The sequence below is a fragment of the Eurosta solidaginis genome, chromosome 5 (genome assembly GCF_040869045.1).
Source record: "Eurosta solidaginis isolate ZX-2024a chromosome 5, ASM4086904v1, whole genome shotgun sequence".
NCBI classification, from domain to species: Eukaryota; Metazoa; Arthropoda; class Insecta; order Diptera; family Tephritidae; genus Eurosta; species Eurosta solidaginis.
Window position 1 is genome coordinate 194261672 of NC_090323.1, and position 7577 is coordinate 194269248.

The 7577-nt window shown below is 41.4% G+C and overlaps 1 pseudogene; it reads right to left on the minus strand.

The window, feature by feature from the left end:
• Positions 1-1008: 1008 nt before the first annotated feature.
• LOC137254357 (plexin-A4-like) lies at positions 1009-7044 on the minus strand (annotated as a pseudogene).
• Positions 7045-7577: the final 533 nt, after the last annotated feature.

A 7577-nucleotide genomic window follows, 5' to 3' on the forward strand; every position in this document is an offset into this window, starting at 1 on the left:
GATTTGCCAGAAACGGGTTTTTGGGTACCCGTTTGCATCTTCTTATGCATCCCTAATACAATGTACATTTAAAACTCGGCATATATATGTACATACGTTGGTACAAGTATATGGGCAGTCAGTGCACGGACTTTACCGCATTGGTAGATTGACGTACCTTTTTGATCCATTTTCATTTTCTACTACTTTTACGACTTCTGCTACCAAAACTAAGATTCTACCAATATTTCAGTATTTTCGCGCTGAAAACGTATACTGCATTGCAGTATTGAATTGCCGAGCCCACCAACTAATCTTAGGAGGGGATACTGATTAAAGCAGTCAATTTTGAAAAACTTTGTGAACAACTTTAAACAAGAAGTAAATTTTTGATGAGATAAATAGCCCTTTTTTTTGAATAATTTGAAGTAAAAAAGTTTTACGCAAACGATAACATGCCGAAATCGGTTATTTTGTGGCAGTATTTTTGGTATTTTGGGATATTGTTGTTGTGATTAGACGTTTTGGTGCATGTTTATCAGTATCTCACACTCATGATACAGGAAAAAAGTGAGTACCGTATAGGCATAAGCTATGTAGGTATATACAAATGTACATGTAATTTTGTCTTGTTAACATGTTTTAAAGTGTCATTTCCATGAAATGCGCGTTATTTGTTTTACAAGACATTATTAATTGTTTGGTACAAATATGAACTGTAGCTTTTGTTTTCTTGGTAAAAACTACCAACTACTACTATTTCCATTTTAGAATTCCGCTCACTGGTACCAGCATACCAACGGCAAAGGCAAAGAAAAAAACGCACATTCATACATACCCGTGTATAGAATGTAAAATTCCTATGAATTGAAATTGAAAATAAACGAAATCCGACTATGACCACGGTCACTTTTTCGATATCGCAAATTACGAAAAATGAAAAAAATGCCATAATTCTATACCAAATACGAAATCCCGTGATTTTCCGTTCTTTCATTTCATTTTTTACTACGACGTGGCCTGGAGTAATAACGCATAAAAAATTAACGTTGCTAGCTTAGACATTATGGGCAAGCCAAGAGGTCTTCGCACAGCCAGGAAGCATGTGAATCATCGCCACGATCAGCGTTGGGCTGATAAGGATTACAAAAAGGCGCATTTGGGAACACGATGGAAGGCTAATCCTTTTGGTGGAGCATCTCATGCCAAACGCATTGGATGACTTTTGCCCTCTATAAATTTTTCAATGAAATCACCAAGCAAAGTCTTAAGTATATCAGTACAATATTCTAATTTTGATTGCAGTGTGACCATAATCAGGGAAGCCACATTGACCCGCTCACGCACAGAAAAATAGCGACTGGACTCCAATGCTCGTATGAATAGCAGTAAAAAAAAAAAAATTATTCAACAGGCGTAGACCTTTCTCTTTACGTAATAGTTCGGGCCGCTCCCATTGCAATACGATGTGGTCCTCGTGATTTGGAAAAAGAATTTTCATGGCACATGTACGATCGTCTAAAAATGGTATTCCACCAGATGTTAGATCCCCAGTTAAGTCAGTCATGTCAGTTTGAAGTTCAGCAATTGCTTTCTTGCATTCTGCCGCGACTCTTAAGTTCTAATATAGCCATTTGTTTTTGCATATTTAGTAAAACTCGGATCGATTCTGATGTATTTTTGGTTTTTTTTTTTTTTTTTTTTTTTTTTTACGCAGCCAGAAGTGCAACAAAAATCATGACTATAACTACCACCGATGAATAATAGAAGATTCTTACTTAAGTCATGCATCATATTTGGGGATGCATAGCTAAGTATTCCTGTCCGATATTCCAAAGACTGACCAATATGGACAATGTCTTCTGGTCCTGATTCATTGTGGGGTTCAGTGGCTGACTCTAGTGGCGGGCGACAAGTCGATTGTTGAAGTGATAATGAAGGTATATTGCAAAGGCCTTTACCAATACGTACTACTACATCAGTTTCTTTGCAGGAACGATCCAAATTGCGTCCATTAATCGTTAAACACTCGCTTTTATAATACCTTATATGTTCTTCGAAATTAAAATATATTGGATTGGGATAAAGCTCGAAATTATTTTTATGTTTACTAGAGAGATTTTGAACTTGCAAAACATTATCCATTAAGAATCCATGTTTAAGAAGCCCTGGATTTTCAGCAGCAAGAACGTCGTTATCGGTGTCAATTACAGGTGAGTAGCATATCATATCTGTAGCTGCCTCAACCTTGCACTGACTATTTATGGCAAACGTACATTTTTGGGCTCTGAATATAGTTGAATTGAGTTCCCGTCACTGAAATTTCAATTCCGCCAGCGGGTATGCCTCGGGGAACTTTTAATTGTCCTCTAGGGCCCGAAAAGACCTGCTCAAGTAGGGGAGCAAGAACGTATTTAAAGTTGTATTCGCTGAATTCACGTTGCCCATTGTCAAATAACATTTTCAGTCGCCCTTCAACGATACCTGGTGAAGGAGCTGTACGACATACTGCTTGTGTAACATCGAAGCTTAATATCTCGCAGGGCAAATGACCGTTGACAAAAACTTGTATTCTCGCCTGCCTTTAAATACTCGATTCTGCATTTAAATACTTTCCAATTAGCCGAAGAACCTTTTGCTAGCCACTTTAATAAATATTTTGCACAATTCGAATAATAAAAAAATTGAATGCACTAGAAATGAAGAGCGAACTGTGCGGCTCAGCCCGGCAAAGTAGTGTGTTATATGGAGAATTCCTTAAGAAAAGTGGGAAGGGAGTTCATACACATTGTTTGTATTTATCCTCTGGCTTAAACAAAGTGGTAAGGATAATGAGGGAATACTTGGGTTTCTGCCTAGTGATATTGCAGCAGAACGTAAACGCGTTGCAACAATTCAATGCATCTACTGTGGTAATATGCGTGCGAATATTGTCTGCTGAAAAGTGCGTTGCTATCGAAACTTTCATATGATATGTGGCAGTGATAATGGTGCTATGAATCAATTTCTATATACATTTCGGTCATTTTGTGATCGACATGTACGAAAAGTACCTACACGTCCAAAACCCACAGAAAATTGTTATATTTGTTATGAGAGCCTTTTCGCTGAAAGTAAAACGTTTTAGAGCTGTAAATATTATACGTGCCCCATGCTGTAAAAATGGTTGGTTTCACAAGTATTGTCTGCAAAAATTCGCCAAAAGTTCTGGGTATTTCTTCAAATGTCCGCTCTGTAATGACTGTGAGAAGTTAAAAGCGCATATGTCGTTCTGGGGTATTTTCGCATACGACAAAGACGCTGAATGGGAGTTGGTGCCCAATGCGTTTGCAGACTTGCTAGAAAGACCCAGAGTATGTAGCGTAGAGATTTGCCATAACAAGCGTGGACGGGAACAGCAACTACAACAAATCCCTTAGTTTATTGTACAACATGTGGATCAGTGGCTGTACATCGCAGTTGTGTGCGCGACCAGAGCAATACATTTGATTGTGAAAATTGTATACAAATACTTTCTAATGCAGATAGTGGGCGAGAAAGTTTAAGCTCACAACAACAAAATGACAGTCAAGACAATGAATGTTCTCACATTGTACAGGATACTGAAAACTTAGATATTGATGTATGCGACAGTAATAGCTAGGTTCAGATAAATAAAAATACTCAAGAAAATTGCGATGTTTCTCCTGTTAAAGATAACATACTTAGACGGCGTCAGGCTGGCGAAGATGAGGAAGTTATAATACCTCATAACTCGTACAAAAGTGAAACAGCTAAACTACATGTAAATAAAGCAGAGAGAAGTGAAATTGTAGGAGAAACTAACACACTAAATTGTAATATTAATGAGGTCATAAACACAAAATGAACTGCAGTAAAACTGTGAAATTTAGGTGTATTGTTACCGATAGTGACTATAGTGGTGATGAAGGTCTTGTAGACACAGCTGACTCGAGGAAGCATGTGAAGGCAACCCGTACAAGGATTTCAACAACGCAAACACAAACCCATGATATACATAACATTACAACTTGTATTGCGCAACGCACGCGTCGCAAGTCAATGGCTTTTCGACCACCTTCGCTCGATGAACCACTTACTAATTCCTCTGATGATGTTTACGATGATGCTAGTATCAGGATTAACTCCTATACAGCACCCAAAAGCTATCAGGTTTTTCAATATGATGATGACGAAAATGAGTACCTCCAGAAACAGGGCCATATTGCGGGGTGAAATTTGTAATTTTTGGTTCCACGAATTCATAGTCTTCCCACTTATACCAGCAATTCGTATTCCCGAATAAATATCGGTGACAATTTTACCTAAATTTATTCCACGTATTGTGATATTTGTACCACCTTCCCATGGACCAGTTTGCGGATAAAACGAATGAATTTCAGGATTAGGGCACGTTTCCATACGATTTAGCCAATCAGTTTTTCCTTCGTTATTTTTGTTGCACTATTCTTCTACTTCACACGTAATTGTAGATGAATAATCATCTACGTTCGCATTTGTATACGTTCACGCTCTTCATCTTCTACCTACCCTCAGCAAGCAGGTGATTAAATTCTGAATTTCCCCTTGTACCAATACCCAGTGGGTTACTCTTTCTGACCAAATAATGAGTTATCATATAATTTAAGCGACAAGGCTAGTCAGATATGACTCCTCGTAATGTTCAAAAAACTGAATATATAAAGTTTTCCAATCACCCTGGTGGAATCCTCTTCGCATCTAATGTGGTTACTTTAGGTGATTGAAACTCTTCAATCATTTTCCATTCAGCATTCTGAATCGTGGCTGACTATCTTTGACTACTATTAAGATGATGAGCGTTCTAGAGGGTCTGTTATCGTTTGTTCTTGTTTGTTTTTTTCATCAACGACATAAGTAGTTGCTTTTTATTTGCAAATTATTTAATCTAAAAGCATAAGGAATTTAACCCTGCTAATATCTGGGGCACATGAGTTTCCTCATCCGCGGTAGGCTTGCGATGTGCCTCGTTGCGCGGCAACGAGTGCCGCTGATTTCTGTGGCAGAGCGGTGCGCCCTTCTGCGTTAGGCTTTTTTGTTGTCCTCGTTATGGGATAGCGAGTGAATTTGGGTTTGCTTTGTAAGCTTAAGAATAGAATGGCCTGAGTCCATTTAGGTTCTGTGGCAGATAGAGTATCTGCGTTAGGTTATTGGTTGGCCTCGTATCGGGTGAACGTGAGCTGGGGTTGACTTTTGGAAAATGTGAAGACGAGGGTGATTTTTTTTTGATTTTTCTGAAAGGAGGTATGTGGAAGAGTGGAGGGATTGTTAAGAGGAGCACGTGGTCCTCTCACAGTCTGTCTCCGTAGGAAGAAGGATCAGTTTGACCAAAGGTCGTCTGACTTGACCCTTCTCGGTTATGAGGTCGACAACACGTACTCGGTTATCTTCGCCGGGGTGTACGTTGACGACTCTACCTAACCTCCATTCGTTGGGAGATAAATTGTCCTCTTTGAGGACAGCGAGATCTCCCACTTTTATATTTTCCTTGGGATGCTTCCACTTCACTCGTTTTTGGAGTTCAGATAAATATTCGGTTTTCCATCGCCGGCAGAAGGTTTGATGGAGGGCCTTGAGCTTCTGCCATCTATTTAGCATGGAGGCAGGGCTTTCGTTCGCATCCGGTTCTGGCGGCGCCAGAAGATGGCTGCCCGTGAGGAAATGTCCTGGGGTTAGTTGCTCCAGGTCCGTTGGGTCATTGGACGCCGGGCTGAGAGGCCGCGAATTTAGGCATGCCTCGATCCGGCACAAAAGGGTTTGGAACTCCTCCATGGTATATTTATGGAGAGAAGCGACCTTTTTGAAGTGGCTTTTGAAGCTCTTCACTCCCGCTTCCCACAGGCCGCCCATATGCGGAGCGCCGGCGGGGATAAAATGCCAAGTTAATGCTTGATGGCTATACTTGGAGACTGTTTTGTCTCGGCTTTCTGCCAGGAAGGCTTTGAATTCCGATCGTAGAGATCGGGAAGCTCCGACAAAATTCGTACCATTGTCGGAGTAGATGTTTTTTGGACATCCTCTTCTCGCGATAAAACGCGAAAAAGCTGCGAGGAAGCATGGGGTGCTCAGGTCACTAGTGGCTTCTAGGTGGATGGCCTTAGTGGAGAAACAAACAAATAGGCATACGTAGCCTTTGGACAGTCGACATCCCCTACCGCGGTAGCTTTTTATGTCGAAAGGCCCCGCGAAATCTACCCCGGTATTGGTGAACGCGCGAGTAAAAGTAGTACGTTCGCAGGGAAGGGTACCCATAAGTTGGGACTGCGCCTGCTTCCTGTGAAGAATGCAGGTTTTGCAATTGTGGATGATGGCTCTGATCATTGTCTTGACCTTCGGAATCCAATACTGGGTTCGAATAAGGCGGAGCATAAGTTGGTTCTCGCCATGAAGGGAATCATGATGAATCATCATGACTGCAAGGCGAGACAGCTTGCAATTGTAAGGCAAGATGATCGGATGACGCTCGTTGTACGACATGTCTTTTGAGGCCCCTAGACGCCCCCCTGTTCTGATAATATCATCTTTGTCGATGTATGGGTTGAGTGACAGGATTTCACTTTTCCGATCAATAGGTTCCCTATTTTTTAATTGCAAGTATTCCTTACCGTAGGATATTTTCTGACATACTTTTATTAGTGCTTGAGTCGTTGCCTTAATCTCATCGGCTGAGATTGTGCTCGACTTTTCGTGGCATACCGTTTTTGTTTTAGGATGCGTTCTTTTTATAAATCTCCTAACGTAGGATAGGACTCTTAGAGCTCGTGGCAAGTCTGAAAAACGATCGAGTATATCTTCTTGTTCAGCCTGTGTGACGGCATACGACTGTGCTTTCACTTTCTTCTCCTCATATGATGTATGGTAGTCCGTTTCCTGTACTGGCCATTGTATCTTGTCCTCTTGTAACCAAGATGGTCCCTGCCACCACAACGAGTTGTTGACTAATTCACCCGCTGGTAGGCCTCTGCTTCCTAAATCCGCTGGATTTGATTCTGAATCCACATGTAGCCAGTCCTTGCTTCCGACCATGTCGATGATCTTCGTGATGCGGTGTGCGACGAAGGTTGACCAGGAACAAGGCGGTTTCCGTAGCCATGCGAGGACAATGCTGGAATCAGTCCATAGATGAATGGTGATGGGTCCTAATTTGACGCTCCTACAGATTGAGTCAATCATCTCTGCTAGCAATACTGCACCGCAAAGTTCCAGACGTCGGAGGGAGATTGTCTTCACTGGTGCGACTCTGGTTTTTGCCATAAGTAGGTGTGTATAAACATTATTCTCCTTTTTGATGCGCATGTACACGGCTGCTGCATATGCTTTCTCCGACGCGTCACAGAAGCCGTGGATTTCAACCTCGTCTTCTGGTGAGAATTGTACCCAACGTGGTATTCGAATCCTATCTATTTCCGGGTAATCTTGGGTGAAAGTGTTCCACCGCTCCAATGTCGTTGGTGAGACTGGCTCGTCCCACCCTGTGCCTTCTAACCAAATGTTTTGCATAATTATTTTTGCCACTATGACCATTGGGGCAAGCCACCCTAACGGGTCAAAGAGTTTGG